A 17,597-nucleotide genomic window follows, 5' to 3' on the forward strand; every position below is an offset into this window, starting at 1 on the left:
GTGCTTTTTTTTTTTCACACTGGATAATGAAATGTGATTTGCTCTCTGCTGGGACTGACTGGCTAAAAGCGCCATCTTCCCTCCGTCACCCTCGCAGCAGCAGAAAGGAAGGTGTTTCCACTTGCTGTGACAGTCTTCCATTTCATTCTTTGCTTTCATCTTTTCACTGAAATGCATGTGGTTTTCAGACACAGGAAAGAAAACATGCCCGCCTGTGGTTGAACTTTCCACTAGAGAACAGGCAAACTGCAGTTCAGAAGCAGTGCTGGTGGGGAGAGCCTTTCTGCTTAAACGCAAGAACCCACACGATAAAAATTCCTCTAGAGAAGAATGCTGTGTACATCTTCAGTTCTCAGAAGATTTTGGGAACGAGGCCATTTGGCATCTGGTCCTATGGTGGAAGATACTTGTGACTGGAGAACGGGTGTGACTTCAAGGTCCTTTCTGTTTTTTTTTTTTCTCTTCTAGTTTGAATTTTGGGGAATCAGAGAATGGCATCTTTCTTGCCGATATTCCCCACTTCCCATCTCCTCTAAATGTCTTACCAGCTCCCACTGGAAGCAAACTGGCCCATGAAAATGTCTCTTCCTCTGGAGCGCCTGACCTTCACAGCTGCTTTCAATTCCCGTTCGGGTTTGTTCCTCCGGGTCTGACCTGTGGAGTTCATTTTACAGGTGAAATGAATTGTTCAATAACTATTTACAGTCTGTCAGCTGAATTGAAAGTATGACAAGTTGGAATTTTATAGTCAACCAGAATTCTGGCATGGATGAACGAAAAACATCATTTAAGCTTTCTGCTTGAAATGTAATTATCAAATAACTCATGACACGGAGAGAGTTTTGTAGAAATTCTCTTTGTAAGTTAACTTTGGAAACATTTTTCACAGATAGCTGGTGTGTCTAACAGTACAGGGGTAAACAGCCTTGGCTAAGTCTCATGTGCTTTTCCAAGAGGTCATTCGCCTGGCCTGCAAGAGAAGAATGGGCCAATAGCATCGTAAACACACAGTGACTTGATTCTTTTTCTTCCACTGCCTTGTCGGCCACAGTAAGGTAAGATCATAGCGAGGGAAGCTCTGTAGGGTACGGAGAGGCATTGCTGCCAGTGATGTTCATATGGGAGTTCAGCACAGAGAGCTTTGCCTCCAGGGTATAGAGGAAGCTGGCGTGAGCCTGTCTGCCTCGGTTACTCTCTAATCTAGAGAGGCGTGTGATACACACATGTGCACAGTTGGGGTCTGTAAAATTCATTCCTACCAGCAGTGGATGGTAGGGGAGCATTCTCCTGACTCTTTCCCATTGAAGTCGGCCCTCAGAACAACAGCCAGAGCAACCCCTGCGAATGTCTATTCGGGTCACTACAGCTCCCCTTTCCCTAGGGTGCCCTAGCACCCACTCCCCAGATCTGTTCAAAAGACTCATCTTCCTCACTCTGCTTGAGTCTCACGAGCCACCTCACTCCTTAGGGTGCCTAACAAACCGTAACCTAAGGCATTGGTTAAAAGTATCCTTCTGGCCCTGACCTCCTCAATTTCTCAGTGACGACTTTACTGCTATTTCAGGACACAAGCTGCTACCTCAAACGCCTGATTGATTATATCTCTAGGAATTGAATCCAGGGCTCTGGGCATGGTGGGCAAACACTCAACCACTAATCTATATCGCAAGAAACTTAGTATAAGCCCAATACTATTTTAGAAATATATGATGACTTACTAGTTACCTAAAAATTGTAAGATTCTTTTAACATTAGCAATCAATTCATGCCAGGCAGTATCATAACTGGAAGAAAAAAAATTTACTAATTTCAAGAGACACAAAGTATCAGGACATTCATCTTGACAAAAAATATAGAAAGGTACTTCCTTAAACTTGATAATTAATATCTAAAAAACCAAGAGACATCCTTCTTAGTGAAGAAGTTTTGAAAAGATCACTAGTGGCATCAGGAACATGGTGAAAACACTTTTAATATAAGCTGTCAACTTTCTACTGGAAGTCTTTAGCCAGTAAGCAGGGCAGGGAAAGAAGGTCCGGTTAAGCCGGTACAATCTGGCCTGAGTTGTAGATGAGACATATGCATTTAAAGACTAAAAACAACCTGCAAATATATTATAAGACCAGAAGTTTCGGAAGGTTTTTTTTTAATCAAAATCAACATAAAAATCAACAGTGTTAATACAATGCCAATACTACTATTGTAGCTAAAAGGTTATCATTACAATAATGCTGTAGTTGGAAAAGAGACTGGAAAATTCTTTTAAAAACATTTTTTAACTTTCTTTTTATTTATTCTTTGTGTCTTTTACATCATGCATCTCGAGCACATTCTTTTCCAGTCCCTGCATATCTGCCCTCTGCTCTTGTAACCTCCCTGCCCCTCAAAAGAAAAGAAAATTTAATGGAAAAAAAAAAGAGAACAAAAAGGAAAAATCTCACCATGGAAGTTTTAGTGTGATACAGTGATTCACGCAGTAAACCCTTTTATCCAAATATTTTTACTTGCAAGTGTTCATTGCAAAGAGTCATTGATCTGGTCCGAGGCCTCTGGTTTCTGCTTTACTACCAATGCTGGGCCCTCACTAGGACTCTCTTGGATATCCTGTTGTGGCCCTGAGTCATGGAGATCCTCCAGCTTTGGATCTGCAGGACCCGCCCCTTCACGTGCTCCAGCAGATCATAGAGGTGGATGTTGGGCTGGGCCAACTCTTAACTCTGGTTCTAGGCCTGGGTAGTGGCAGGATTGGTCAGTCCGCCAGCTCTTCCGTCTTCACTGACAGGGTAAGCTCGGCAGCAAGGATGAGCGAGGGGTGGGTCTAGTTTCCCTGCTGTCACACCCCCAGGGGGCAGCTCTCCCACACCTCCACCTTCAGGGCCAACTCTACCTTGTTGCCCAGGCGAGGTGAAGGGACCTCTCTCCCAGGCGCTGCAGCTGGTAATGGGCAGGAACAACTCTCCAGCTTTTATGACCTCAGGTGTGGCGGGCTAGGGGGCATCTCTCCCCAGCCCGTGCCACGATGTGGTAGATAAGGAATGGGGCCGAGACTGGCAAATTCTAACCAGTCTTCTGCTCCTTCTAGGCGTTTAGTTGGACACAAACCACAAAGTCATTTAGGTTAGGTTTAGCCATATGTCTAAGCAAACAGAAGGAATCGGTACCAGGAGTTCAATTCAAAGCACAAGTTTGAACAAAACATGTAGGGCCTGGACTTAGGGAGACAATTCAGTTGCTAGGGTACTCATCTTGTGAGCATAGGGCCCTGAGTTTGATCCCCAGAACCCTCATGAAAGTGTTTAAAAGCCTGGTGTTTGGGACGTGAAGACAGGAGACCCTTGGGGCTCCCAGGCCAGCCTGCCTAGTATAATTGACAAACTTCAGACCAGTGAGAGACGCTGTCTCTAAATAAATGAATAAATTCTTCAGCATGTGATTGGTGGGGGAGGACCCAGCTCATTGTAGGTGGTGCCACCCCTGGACTGGTGGTTCTGGGTTCTATAAGAAAGCAGACTGAGCAAGCCGTGGGGAACTGGGGAACAAGCAAGTGACACAGATGAAAGTCATCTGGGAGGAGGGAGCCCCGATTAATAATATGCCTCCATAAGATTGGATTATAAAGTATTTTCTTAGTTAGTGGTTGGTGGTGGAAGTCCCAGTTCACTGTAGGTAGTACCATCCCTGAACTGGTGGTCCTGGATACTTTAGGAAAGCAGGCTGAGCAGCTCTCCATGGCCTCTGATGTGCTAGATACCAATGGAAATAATGGGTCATTAGAGTCTGACTCTCTCACGGTGCTAAGCATGCTGGGTTTCCTCCGCTTTGCTCTGGCCACTGTTCGTCTTTTCAGTTTTGACCCTAGAATGGTGTGGTCCTCAAGCTGACTTATTGTCCTCCTAGATTCTCGGCTCTTTGCCGTTCATCCTTGGTCTCCGAGGCTCATTGTTCTTCCCTGTGCATTTGCTGCACCGTATGCAGCCCTCAGCCCTCCAGCAGGATCAAATGGCCTTTGTTCTGTCTTTATTCTACCTGTGTGCTCTTGACTGAAATGACCAATACTTCAAAAACTATCATCTATACTTCCACGCCTTTGTTTGGCTGATGCCCTTCATCTCTCAGGAAGGCTCTTTCCCTCTGTATTCTTCAAAAGCGTTCTCCAATCTTTAGTATCCGGGTAAAGGGAAAGGAAGCGCATGAGCAAAATTGTCGATTTCTTATATTTGTTTTACTTACTTATTCATCTTTTAGCAAAAATATTTGTAAATGTATTCTTTGATTCTTTTGTGGATATGTTCATTACCCTCCCCCAACTTTTTCTAGATCTCCCTTCCTCCCAACTTCATGTCCTTCTTATTTTCTGCAGTTGTCTTTTTTTTAAAAATATTTATTTATTTATTTATTTAGTATACAATATTCTGTCTGTGTGCATGTCTGTAGGCCAGAAGAGGACACCAGATTTCCCTTCCAAAGGTCCTGAGTTCAATTCCCTGCGGTTTTCTTTTTATAACCCATTGAATCTCATTAGTGTTGCCAATATATGTATATGATTTTAGGACCATCCACTGGAGCATGGCTGACCTACCTAGAGCCACATCCCAACAGAAAGTTCCTTCTCCTCCTCAACAGCCACCAACTGTTGCTTGCTCCTCAGCGAGGGGTGGAACTTATGAACCTTTCCCCTTCCCTATTCGCCCCTTCCATGCTAGAGTACTGACTGGCTTTATCTTGACAAGAATGTGGTAGTCCTACCATGTTTAGGAGACACTGGTTCCTTCTTGACCTCCCTAGCAATTGGCTCTTATAACATTTCTACCACCTCATCTGTGGTGTTTCCTGAATTTGGGAGGTATGTAAGTGGGACATCTATAAAATGCATTTTGAATATGGTTCAAATTTCATCTTCTCTATAAAATGTATCCAAATATGCCTTCTCTCTAATAAAAACTAAAGCAATTTCTTCTTTGTATTTTTTATGTCATTGTTTATTATCAATATTACTGCAATGTGACACCTTTTGTTATTTACATCCCTGTCTTTCCAGTTACAAAGAAACCTTTATTTGGTATTGATGCAAAATGACAATATAGGGCTGTGATCCAGGTCGAGCACCTTTGGCTTTTACTATCAACAAAATCATTTTTTCAACAAAGCCAGATTTCAGAGCTCGCCTTATTACCGGCTGTGGTTTGAGTCTGAAATGTTTCCCCCTGGGCTCCTGTGCTGAATGCTGTTCTCTACTGGATGGGGCTGTTCGAAGAGGCAATGGAAAAGATAGGGGCTATCAAGTAGACACAGACGATTAGGGGAGGCCATTGAAGACAATAACCAGCTCTTGTTTAGTCTGTCTCTGCCTCTTCATCTGCCGCTGCGTGAACAGTCACAGCCTCATCCCCCTGCCATCACTGACAATAGCAATTCCACCTTGGCTTTTCCGGCCATGATGGACCAAACATGTCTGAAACTGTGAGCCAAAATACAACCTGTCAGCATTCAGTGGTTTCATCACGTATTCTGTCACAAAGGTACGGAAGAAAGTAATAAATTACTTAAGCAAAGAAGTTGATTTGAGGCAGAATGATGAATCCTTAACTTGGATACAGTCCTATTTGTTTTTCTCATTAGGCCCTGAGCACTATTCACATGGTGACTAAGGACTCAGAAAACAAAATATCAGTTTTATATACAAAATATATTACTTTTGGACAAGAAGAAATCATCCATGCACATAACACATACATACACACACACACACACACACACACACCACACCACACCACACACCACACACCACACATACATATATACATACACATATGTCAGCTGTGTTCTAATCAAGATACTCATTTGTGGCTTTTCCCACCATATTTTTATGATTCTTATAGGAAGCCATAACACCTAGCTCTATGACATGGGTATAATTAGTTCTCAGTAATTGGTGATATATTTTACATATAAGTCAAGATTTTGTCAATTCAGAATAATGATTACAAAAAAGAGCATATATTCTAAAATAGAGGACTTAGCATTTTTCTTAGGGTTTTCCTAATCTATCTAGAGAACTGGTATATCTTTTCCTCCGCCTTCCTCTTCCTCTTCTTCTGCTCCTGTTTCTTCTCCTTCATTACCTCCTCTTAATTTTTCAATTGAAAACTCAAACTTATAATTAGTTAAAAAGTATTAGACTCTTATTTTGTAACTGCAGTAGTACTTTTAACACTTGCACGGCTGTCTTAACTTTATTTCTCTGTTCTCCAGCTTCAGCTTTATTCACTCAATAAATAATTATTTGGCCCATATTGTGAGACTCTTGCATGCACGTATGCCCTTGATCTTAACTTACTCTTAAGAGGAAGAGAAAAATCCACCAGCTTGGGTTGCTGCAACAAAGTACCAGAGACTTAGTACTTTAAACAACAGAGACAGCTTTTCTCCATCAGGAAGGCCAAACTGTTTCAGAGTCTGTGCATCTGCAGTGGTGGTTCCTTCTGAAGCATTCTTCTTGGTTTGTAGATGGCTGTCTTCTTTCTATGTCTACATGCTGACTTCTCTCAAGGTACTGTTCCTAATCTTTTAATAAGAGTGTTTGCTGTGCAAGCATGAGGACATGAATTCGAATCCTCAGCACTCATAAAATACAGGCATGCCTACATGTGCCTGCAACCAATGCAGTGGATGTCCAGAGAAAGGAGGATTGCTGAGTCACACAGGCTGACTACATCTGGATTCAGTGAGTGACCCCAACTCAAGGAGAACATGATAGAGCAGGATACCTGAAAACCTTCTCTGGCTTCCAGGCAGGCACAGGTGGATGTATATGTATATACCACACACATACACAAACACACTAAATTATAAAAGACTCCAACATATGAAGGTTTGGGATTTGGGGCAGGAGAGACACAATTTAACTCGTAACAAAAGGTCAGTGACTACCAGTATACTGTTAAGTTCCTTGAGAGAAGCACAGTGTATACCTAGAAAAACATTCCAAGGGAAGGAAGAGCAAACAGGACCTGGAAGACTGAGTAGACTTTCTCCCAGGGGAGAGATAAGGAGCAAGCCATTTGAAGGAGAAATAACAGCAGGCACAAAGGCAAAGAGCTGAGACAGTTCCTAATGTGTGTGGAAAGTGTGGGGGCCATCTCTTCGAGTGGAGTAGCAGATGGTATGTGGGAGATATGGGGGTACAGTAGCAGTCACAGTAGTCAGCTGTGTATGCATTGCAAGAAAGCATGAACCCCGGGGAGATTTTCTGAATAACACTAGTGCGCTGCCTGCGTAGCCTGTTCCACCCGAAAGGGCTCTCTCTGGAGTCGTTTCCTTTGTTTATTTGTTTGTTAAATTACCACCTATTCCTGCTGATGGGTTTGCAGAGGGATTTGCACATGCTGCTGGTATTTCCAACCTGGCCATCTTGGTTTTGAACAGTGACTGGTTTTTGCTTTTTTATGAGGAAAATACTTGCTTACAGCAACCTTTGAAGGAAACATTGTAAGGTCAAAATACTTTTGTTGGCTGCCTCCTGCTATGGTTAGAAATCATACCTCACTACTTGGCCTTCTAACTGATGGAGACATGTTGACTATGGGGAAATATGGTAGATTTTTCTCTTTACACAACAATAACAGTTGAAACTAAAGTGGTTACATTTCTGTGTGTTTGCTTCCTTTGTTGTTATTCTTATCAGTATAAAAAGTGACATCTGGTAATGTCACATAACTCTTAAATATTTTCTTAACTTGTCTCAAAGGTTTTATTCAATAGAAGCATCACCATGGCACTATGAAGGTCAACTTGTTATTGGATATTACCAATTTGCTAACTTATGAAATTTGTATCTGTTATATTTTCTGCCTACAGAATCTAATTCGGTTTTAAAATATTTTTAAAGGTTTATTTTAATTTTAATTATGTGTGTGTGCGTGTGTGTCTGTGTGTGTGTGTGTGAATATGAGGGTACAAGAACCCACAGAGGCCAAAGGAGAGCAATAGATACATCGGAGCAATAGAGTACCGATAGCTGTCAGCATCTTGATATAGGTGCTGGGAATCAAACTCACGTGCAGTGCACCTTCTTTTTGAGTCAGGGTCTCTCAATGGTCTGGAACCCTTGAAGTAGGTTAGCATGCCTCAGGCATCTACTTGTCTCTGCCTCCTCAGTGCTTTTTATAAAATGTGGATTCTGGGTTTACTAATTTTCAAGCACTTTACCAACTGAGCTACCTCCTCCTCAGGTCCTGACATCTGCAAACTCCCACTTTAAGTCCACAGAGGTGAGACAATACAAGTATTTCTTACTGTGAGCTAAGGAAAAATCAAACAAAACAAAAACACCCATGTAGAGAGAGGGAGCAAATAGTTCCCGAGAGCAAGGGGATGAGGGGAAGACATCAAACAGTTCATGTTTGCCCCTGCTGTCACTAAGGAACGGCTTTCTTTTCTCTTTTTAAAATTCAGAGACAGCGCCCAGTTTTAAAATGCTCCAGAAAGTGGGATGAGGTAGCGAGGAGACAAGAGCAGGCTCAGTCAGGGGAGAGCGTGCCAACACAACTGCTTGGGGTTTCTCAGTGATCACTGCCCTTCTGTCAATCAAAGGCTCCAGATGCTTGCCAGGAACACTCTCGTCCCCTAACTCCATCACATATGTGCAGCCCAATTTAAATGTTTTATGATTTGATTTAAAATTAAATGATTTACCTTTCACAAGTTCTCTCAGGGATTACTTGTACAGTTCTAGAAGCTAAAGGTAGACATGAATGAAAGCACCATCTTCTAATTTGCAAATGCTAAATTAATTTTGCATAACTAAGCATTACCCTGTGAAGACTGATGGAAATTTTATAAACTCCCCATTTTTCATGCAGCTGTGATCAGTGAGTTTCCAGTAGTTGAGACAAACATAATTTGCATATGCAAACCCGGACAGCTCAAACAATGTCTTAATTGTTGTTATTTAAATGAGGAGTAAATAATTAGCATTTGTATAGCCAGCTAAGTTTTACTTTGTTAATTATATGTATACAAATTGCACAAGGAAAACAATACATACATGGCTTCCACTTGCCAACTTCAACATCAACCAGAGGCTTCTACAAATGAGAAGCCTGTAGAGAGAATTCTGTGGATGAAACAGTTCTTCCTTTCTAGTGCTTGCAAACCTTGGGTACAGGGTGGTCATCTTGTCCTTCTCATTCTCAGAGAAAATCTGAGAAGATGTAGAAATAAGGAAAGGTAAAGAGGAAGAATTTGAAGATTAAGTAAGTCTTTGAAAATACTTTGATGCTGGGTGTGAAACCTGGGGGGCTGTGTGCATGCACACTGAACACACACCTTTCCGCTGAGCTCCACATGCCCAGTCTTTAACTTGTTGATTCAAGTGATGTCTCTGCTGAGGCTGAATTGCCTCACTCACTGGCAAGATGGAGACCTGGCCCCAGGTCTTCTGTCACAGCAGGCAAGAATCCCAGTGTGCCCTGAGCTCACCAGTGCAAGTGTTTGCTCTGAGTACTCTCAGTGCCAATTTTCCAGATGGTTTCAGATGGTATTTCATACAGGAATCCTTGAGGGATCTGAGCCAAGCGTGTGGGTTGAGTTTCTGATGTAGAGGCTGGAATGTCAAAATTTCTGTCTCTGTGCTCTTGCAGTTAGGATCTTGGCTATGAGTTTAGACTCTGCTGAGAAGAGCCACTGACATGTCTGAGTCTGGGGAGAAAATGAGCTCCTACATGTGATGATAAGTCTTGGTGGAGGCGCTGGAACCAGCAGGTGTTACAGATAGCTTTTGTCCCCCACCAGAAGGGCACTGATGTCCGGTTGTAGTAGAAGATCACTGTTTTGACTGACAGTACAACTTTGAAGTTGTTCTTAGAAGTGCACACTGGAATTGGTTTTTTTGGTCTTCTTGCTGAGTCTAGAATTCACTTCGTCATCGTCTGCAATGAAAGCCAAAGGACTACCTGAACTCCTATGAAAGGATTCCCATCTCCCTGTGAACTGTTCCCTTAAAAGTAACTGTTTCATAAATTTTTTTTAAAAAGTGGGGGTTCAGGAACATACTTTTATGTGGTTGCATTTGGAAACAACATAGATATTTTACGTTCAAAATAAAACTTGCAGTTTGTAATTGTGCCAGAAAGCTTCATGCTAACAACAACAACAATAACTAAACATCGAATCCAATGAATTCAGAATTCAATTTTTCTTATTAAGAATCAATCAGAAGGTTTGAGGACATGGTCCAATGGGTGAAGTGCTTGCTGTAATCACTTGGAACACTGAATTTGGATTCTCTGTGCCTATGTAAAATCAAGTGTGATAGCACATACTTTAAACCCCAGTGAAGGGGTTCAGGGACAAGGGAATCTCCAGGGCTCACTGGTTGCCCTTTCGAGTCAAAATAGTGCACTCTAGTTTCAGTGAGAGACCTTATCTCAGAACATATATTGGGAAATGATGTGGTTAGAGGAAGACCTCCAAACTCAAACTTTGCCTCCATCTGCACATCTGCACATGAATGCATCTGCACACACATGCATCTACACACATAGATACAGCACATGTATGCAAAGACACATAGAAGAATATCCCTACATATACATATATACAAAAGAAACAATCAGAGGACCAGACATATCTGTGGATGCTCTTAAAAACAAAAAGGAAAACTAGGTCCTAGCCATATGGCTGACACAAATGAATTAGACACAGTTGGGCTGGTTGTTACTGAGATGAAGGTTGGAGTGTCATTAGAAATGGGACCGTTCTTGAGAAGAGATGATTGGATGAAGAAAGACAGTGTGGGGCAGATTCCTGGCCAATGGAGCTTCCCTGCTAGTGGAAGCCAACTCCTCCCCCTCCCCCCTGTGGCTCATGAATGGTCACTTACAGCTCTTCTCAGACAACAGTTCTCTGATTGCCTTCAGACACCTGCTTGCTCTATTCCAGGAAGCGGTAGAGGCATATCCCAACAGGTTTCAGTGGGGATGCAGAAAGTCTGACCCAAGAGTAAAAGGCTTTCAAGCAAATGGGTGGCAAATCTTGCCAGGGCACAAGAAGAGGTAAGAGAAGTATGGGGGTGAGTGGGCTCTGTAGATCTGAGACCAGAAAAAAAGGAGCACCGAAAGTCGTGAGCCCTCACCAGAGATCTCAGGATCTGGTGTGTTAGCTGGTCGTACAGAGAGTGGTTTCGAACCCTTGATCAGAGTATCATCTGGAACTTGGACTCTGGAAGCATCAGTTCACACAAAAGAGCTGGGAGAAGCCGGGAGTCTTAGTTTGAAGTAGAATAAGGGTGAAGAGAACTCAGGAGATTATAGCAACTCAGTAACAGTGGGGAGAAGTATAGAGAAACTGGCCTTGGCCCAGCTATGTCTAGATAAACTGGAAATGTGCCCTGACATTTCCCCCCTCTATTGTGAAAGGCAGGACAAAGTGATGTCACTGGGGCAGGCAGATGTCTCTGTCCTCTGACTGGTGCCAACAAAAGTGATCTTTGCAATTGAGTGATGCTCCTTCCCCCAATCGAGATCAAAGAGTCTGTTAGTCTTATACCTGTAGCCCAGGCCAGATTCCTGTGATGGAAACACAGGAATCCCTTTTCTTTGGAGAAAAATAGTAATTTCAGAACCAGAGGGAGTGCTAGTTTACTGCTGGGAGTTTTCAGACAGACTGGCTTGCAATTCAGCTCTGCTGCCAAAGAATATATAGAGAAGCAACTTACTCAATACCCCCCTCTTTTCCCCTACTTCTTCTTTCTCTTTGAGATCACTGTCTAGCATGGGATAGCCCGGAACTCTCAATATAGATGTAGTTGGTCCCAAACTCACTGAGATTGCATGCTTTGCCTCCTGAAGGCTGAGATTAAAGGCATTTGCTACCTCCTGGCACAATTTTCTTTTGTTCAGTCACATATTCATTCCTTTAAGAAGTAAATATTTATTGAGCAGGTAATTGGGGACTGCAAAAGCAGAGATTAATGCCACATAGCCTACTCTAAGGGTAAGAGCAGGGAAAAGAGGAGAGGTACTAGGTTATAGCACAGCACTGGACCAATAATAAGAGAGAGATGGTACTCAAGGAAGGGTCATTTGACGTAGAATGGGAGAAGGGCCTTTGGAGAACATTTTAGAAAGCATCACAAAAGTGAAGTCTCTTTATAATGCTTTTATTAGCATTAATTATGCACAGCAATGGGTTTGTTGTGATGTGCACACAACGTGCTTTCCTCATATTCACCCGCATTGCTCTTGTTTTGTCTCCTTCCTACTCCTCTGATCCCCTCTACAGAGGGTTAGTCTAAAGGATAAGTAGAAGTCCACCAGATAAAAATAGGACCAGATAAGTATTGATGGGCGAAAGACCAAAGGATGCTGAGAGAATGTAATCCGTTGTGGGAACTGCTGAAGACAGGTATGTCTTGCAGGGACAGTAGTGGGTTGGCAGGACTCTAATGAGGCTCATGCTTGTCTTGTTCCCCTGGGATAGCACACCAGCGACAGCGACAGAATCTCCCTGTTGTGGAGTATTTATTACATGCTAGAGAGTGTATATGGAGTTTTGCAATCTGGTGTTCGTTTCTGTAAAGCTTCATTTTACAGCGAAGGAAGCAGTCTAGACAAGGTCTGACCTTGGTTTGTCTGTCTCCTGTGGTCTTCCCTGGGTGCTGTCGCTGCATGGGATTTTGAAGCTGCCCTATTTCCCTCAGTCCTGTGGTGCTGATAAAATAGTGCTAGTTGTGTGTAAATACTTGAAGAATAAGCAAATTCTTCTAATAGAAAACGTTGGGGATTTCATTGTGAAGTTTTATGGAGAAAGCTAGAATCAATAATGATGACCCTTACTGTATCACTCTATTTACATGGAGATTCTGTAGTACTTAAACCCATAAAAAACAAAATAGGAGATTATTGGTTGTCTAAAAATGGAAGGAGGGCTGGGGGGACTATAGAAGGGAAAGGAGATATGGCTTACTTGAGAGTGATAAAAGTATCTAAAATTAATAGTCATGATGATTGCACAAAGCAGAACACACAGAAAATTGTTAAGTTGTACATATCAAACGAATTATTCTCATGATAAGTGCATTACATTTCAATAAGGTGGTTACAATTCAAAGTAAATATTCTTGCAACAAAATAATGAAAGACAGGGATGATGGAATTTATGTGATGTCATCAAGGGGTGACATTAGTTAGGATAGGTCACATATTTGATCATATGAAAGAGAGCAGTCCCTTTGAGAAGAGCCGGATCAAATGAGGCAAAGGGATGGGAGTCCTCTGTGCATGAAGGAGTGGGGGGTGCATTGGAGAGGGACATTATTTCAAGTGGTTATGATGAGTGAGGGTCAAAAGTATGGGTTAAACTGGATTGAGGTTCAGGTAGATGGGAATGTGAAGCTGCCTCATGGCATAGACTTGAGGTTCCTATCCTTCCTTGGAGCCAGATAGCTGGCTGACTTCTCTTATGCCTTACTGACTGCCTTGTCTTTGTGTCATCTCAGAGTTCCATGGAACCAGACAAAGCAACGGGTCAATTAAGCAAAACTAAGAGTTCTATATGTTAGCTAACAAGATGACCTAGATCTCATTCTGACATTTTCATATAGTTTATCAATTGCTGTTCTCTTGTTCATTTCACATTCTATACTTTAATTTATTAGAATTTACATTTGCAAGCATATATGAGGGTCCAACTGGTGACTTTTGAAAATAAGAAGTGAGAAGAGAAAGACCTGACGTCTAGACCTGTAGACATTTCAGGTAAATTGGTGACATGATGAGCGATTACAACCACGTGAGTCATTCCACTGTATCAGCACAACAAAGGGCTCACAAGAGAGAAATCTGGGTGCTCACAGTTACAGTGGAAACTGCTCATCAGTGGACTGCATGGGTCATCGAGGGTGGCTTACTCCATTTTGCATCCTCCCTTGAAAACAACTTATAGGTGCAGCAATGGCTCCTGAAAGATGGAAAAGGCACTTGTGCCTCAAAATTAGACAAATCAATGTGCTTATTGGTTGATATCACCATTTTTGGGCTCTAACTATAGCACAAAGCATTTGTAAGAAAGAATCTTTTTTAAAGAGAGATGTTTCTTGAAACAAGTTAGCATCTAGTAGTAAAACTTACAAGTCCCGAAGAAAGAAGTCACACAGAAAATTATTAAATATTCCATTCTCAAAGAGTATCTGTTGACATACTGAGGCTGTAATAAACTGATATAGGTTGCTTTCTCATCTAGCTTGACATACATTACGTCATTTGTAAGGGTGATTGATGATTAATATTGATTCCCAACTTGACAGGATCTAGAATCATCTAGGAGATAAGTCTCTGGGTGTGTCTGTGAGGGAGTTTCTGGGCTGAGTTAACCTAGGGGAGAAGATCAATCCTAAATGTGAGTGACACCATCCTATGGGATGACGTTCCTGTTGAACCAGGAGGACCCCTGCTGAGCAGTAGCTTGTTTCTCTCTATATATCCTGACCTACCACACTATGACAAACTGTATCTTTAACCCATCCAAAAATCTATATCTATTTTCGTAAGTATTTTTTTTTTGGTGTTCTGTTCCAGTAATAAGAGTGACAAATGCGTTCAGATAATTGTGATTAGAGAGAGAGAGAGAGAGAGAGAGAGAGAGAGAGAGAGAGAGAGAGCGAGCTGGGTAGTCGTGGTGTACGCCTTTAATCCCAGCATTTGAGAGCAAGAGAGAGGGAGAAGGATCTCTGCAAGTTCAAAGTCAGTCTTGTTTACAAAGTGAGCTCCAGGATAGGCAACATAGAAGAACCCTGTCTCGAAAAACAAAAACAAAACAAGACAAAAAAAAAAAACCTCTCAAGAAATACCTGTTCCTTCTTAGACTGTCAACTCAGAACATGATGATAAGACTTACTGCTGAAGACAGCATGCTTAGCCACAGGACCAGAGAAGTCAAGTTGGTACTTATCTGGAAACTCCTCTTGCTGGAGAGCTGTTGTAGTACTGGAAGGTGCTAGGCACACTGCTAGGGAAGAAAAGTCAGCATCAGCTTTGTTCAGATATAAACGTCGTGAGATACAAGAATAACTGGCCTGGAGAGACATGCCCTGGATGCTATAGTGGCATGAAGGTTTTGGTGGTAACCAACTTCTTTCTGACTATACTTAAGGCCTGTTCCACAAGAAGAAACTTACTCTTGTTGTTGAATATCTTGGCTAAAGGCCCAAGGCTCACAGACCCCAGGAGTGAATCTACTATAATTTGTTTGCTAAATGAACATAGTGCATCTGCCCCCTAAATCTCTGTTCCTATATGTCTTAATTAGGATTTCTCTTGCTGCAATCAAACATCATGACGGAAAAGTAAATGGGGAGGAAAGGGTTTCTTTGTCTTATACTTTAGCATTGCTGTTTATCACTGAAGGAAGTCAGGACAAGAACTCAAACAGGACAGGATCCCAGAGGCAGGAGCTGATGCAGAGGCTATGAAGGGGTGCTGCTTACTGGCTTGCTTCTCATAGCTCAGCCCACTTTCGTATGGAACCTAGGACCAGCAATCCAGGGATGGCACTACCCAGCATGGGCTGGGCCCTCCCCCTCTGATCACGAAATGCCAAAGTGCCGCATAGCTGGGTCTCACTGAGGCATTTCTTCAACTAAGCCTCCTTCCTCTGATGACTTTAGCTTGTATCAAGTTGACACAAAACCAGCAAGTACACCATAGAATATAGAGATTCACAAATGGTCAAATACAGAGAAAAAGTGACTATGGAGTACTCCTCCCTAATAGAGACATCTGTATCACCCCCTCTTTCTCCCTCTTTTCTCTACCACCCAGCCTCAGGGGACACCGTAGGATAGGAGGTCAGGCTATCCTAAGAAAAAGAAGATGGAGGGGATTGTGTGAGATAGAGTCTCTAGACACTTTGTTTCAGCTAACAGGATCTCTCCGTGGTCAGGAGCTCATCAAGTAGGCTAGGCTGGCTGTCCAAGCATGTACCATCATGCCTGTGGTTTTTGTGTTTTGTTTACTGGGCTTTGGGTATCAAGCTCAGGTCGTCACACATGCAAGATTAATACTTTATTGACAGAGCCAACTCAACCCCAAAGTCTTGTTCTTCTTATGGAAAAAGTTGCATAACAAAATCAAATTGTACTTTCTTTTTTTTTTTTAGACACCTGAGCAACAGCTGGAGTGTTTCTCTGAACTGGGTCTTCTTGGGAACCATCTGGAAGGATGGGGAAGAACTTTAACTGTAGCTGGATGGTTCTATCTGGATTGGATCTGAGGTTTCTCCAAGGACTAGCACCAAGTGCTAAGATTATAGATGAGCACCACTGCACCCATCTTATATATCCTGGGGATCCAGCTCAGGACTTTGTGCACGGTCGGTAGGTGCTGTGCTACTGAACCACATCCTCAGCTTATTAAGCCATTAAAAAAATATAAGTTCATTGTTTGTTTTATGCTTAAGTCTTTTTTAAAAATGAAAGCATGAGCTTATTTGAGAAATTAAACTCACTTGTCATTTTAACATTTTTCTCATGGATTGATCATTTAAAGACACGTTACCTGTGTTAAATTAAGATAAAGTCCCACTTAGGTGTACCATGTGATACATGCATTTACAGCATCATTGTTATTTACTTTTGAATTAGTTTTATACAGCACACATTGTTCTTGAACTCACTGTGAGACCAAGGCATTGCATCCTGATACTTTTTCTAAATCCTGGGATTACAGGTGTGTACCACCCACCAGGCTTGTTTATCCACAATCCCGAGAATCATTCAAAAGGTTCCTCTAGAATGGAAGGACTGAGAAAGTCCAGACTTAGGAACAATCATTTACCATGTTAGATGGTCAGCCTTCAGGAAGAGTCAGGTCAGCTGTCCTTCACAGTACCTCTCAAAAGAAATTTGACTCCTGTTAACGTGATCAACGCCAGACTTTTCCCTAATCTACGTAGATAAATGTTAAGGATGCATTTTCATTTATAAAATTAGAGGCTCATAAATTGACATGAGTGTTGGATTTGGGCTTTAGTAGTAAAATCTGAAATATTCAACATACTCGGGTGACCTGAAAATATTTTGTAGACTTTACTTTCATTTAGGAGCGCAAAGTATGTCCCTATATGGCCTGTGTCTAGACATAAGTCTGAGGCTTTCTGGTGGCCCAGTGGCAAGTGTTCTGGTAAGCGAATCTTGGTTTTGAAAGGCTGTATGTCCCTCCAGTGTCTCAGTCCAGATGTCACCAGACCGCTAAAAGGTCAGTGAGTTGAATCTCCACCAATCTTTCAGTTCACTACTGACCTACAAAGGTCTACAAGAGTGGCGACATTTGATCTGTGACTCGGTTTTACTATGACAAACTTATGGATGTCTTCTGAGAAGAAAGGGAACTCTCGTCTACTTCATACTTTCCATACCATGGTTCTCTATCCAAAATAACTACGAATTTTGCATGGTCAAGTTCAAGGTAACGAGACCTCCCGCCCACCACAGATGGGCCCATCTGTGGATGACATATGGCAATGTAAGGAGCATATAAGAAGAAAGGGACATGTGATTTGAAGTACTGGTGACGGGGGCGGTTGCACATCTAGAGAATATG

The 17,597-nt window shown here is 42.2% G+C and overlaps 1 long non-coding RNA gene across 1 annotated transcript; it reads left to right on the forward strand.

Moving 5' to 3' along the window:
* Window positions 1–265: 265 nt before the first annotated feature.
* LOC142848930 (uncharacterized) lies at window positions 266–16,515 on the forward strand. The gene is made up of 2 exons (XR_012910491.1): window positions 266–674; window positions 16,156–16,515. It is a non-coding gene; the product is annotated as an uncharacterized LOC142848930 (long non-coding RNA).
* Window positions 16,516–17,597: the final 1,082 nt, after the last annotated feature.

Source organism: Microtus pennsylvanicus, chromosome 4 (assembly GCF_037038515.1).
Source record: "Microtus pennsylvanicus isolate mMicPen1 chromosome 4, mMicPen1.hap1, whole genome shotgun sequence".
NCBI classification, from domain to species: Eukaryota; Metazoa; Chordata; class Mammalia; order Rodentia; family Cricetidae; genus Microtus; species Microtus pennsylvanicus.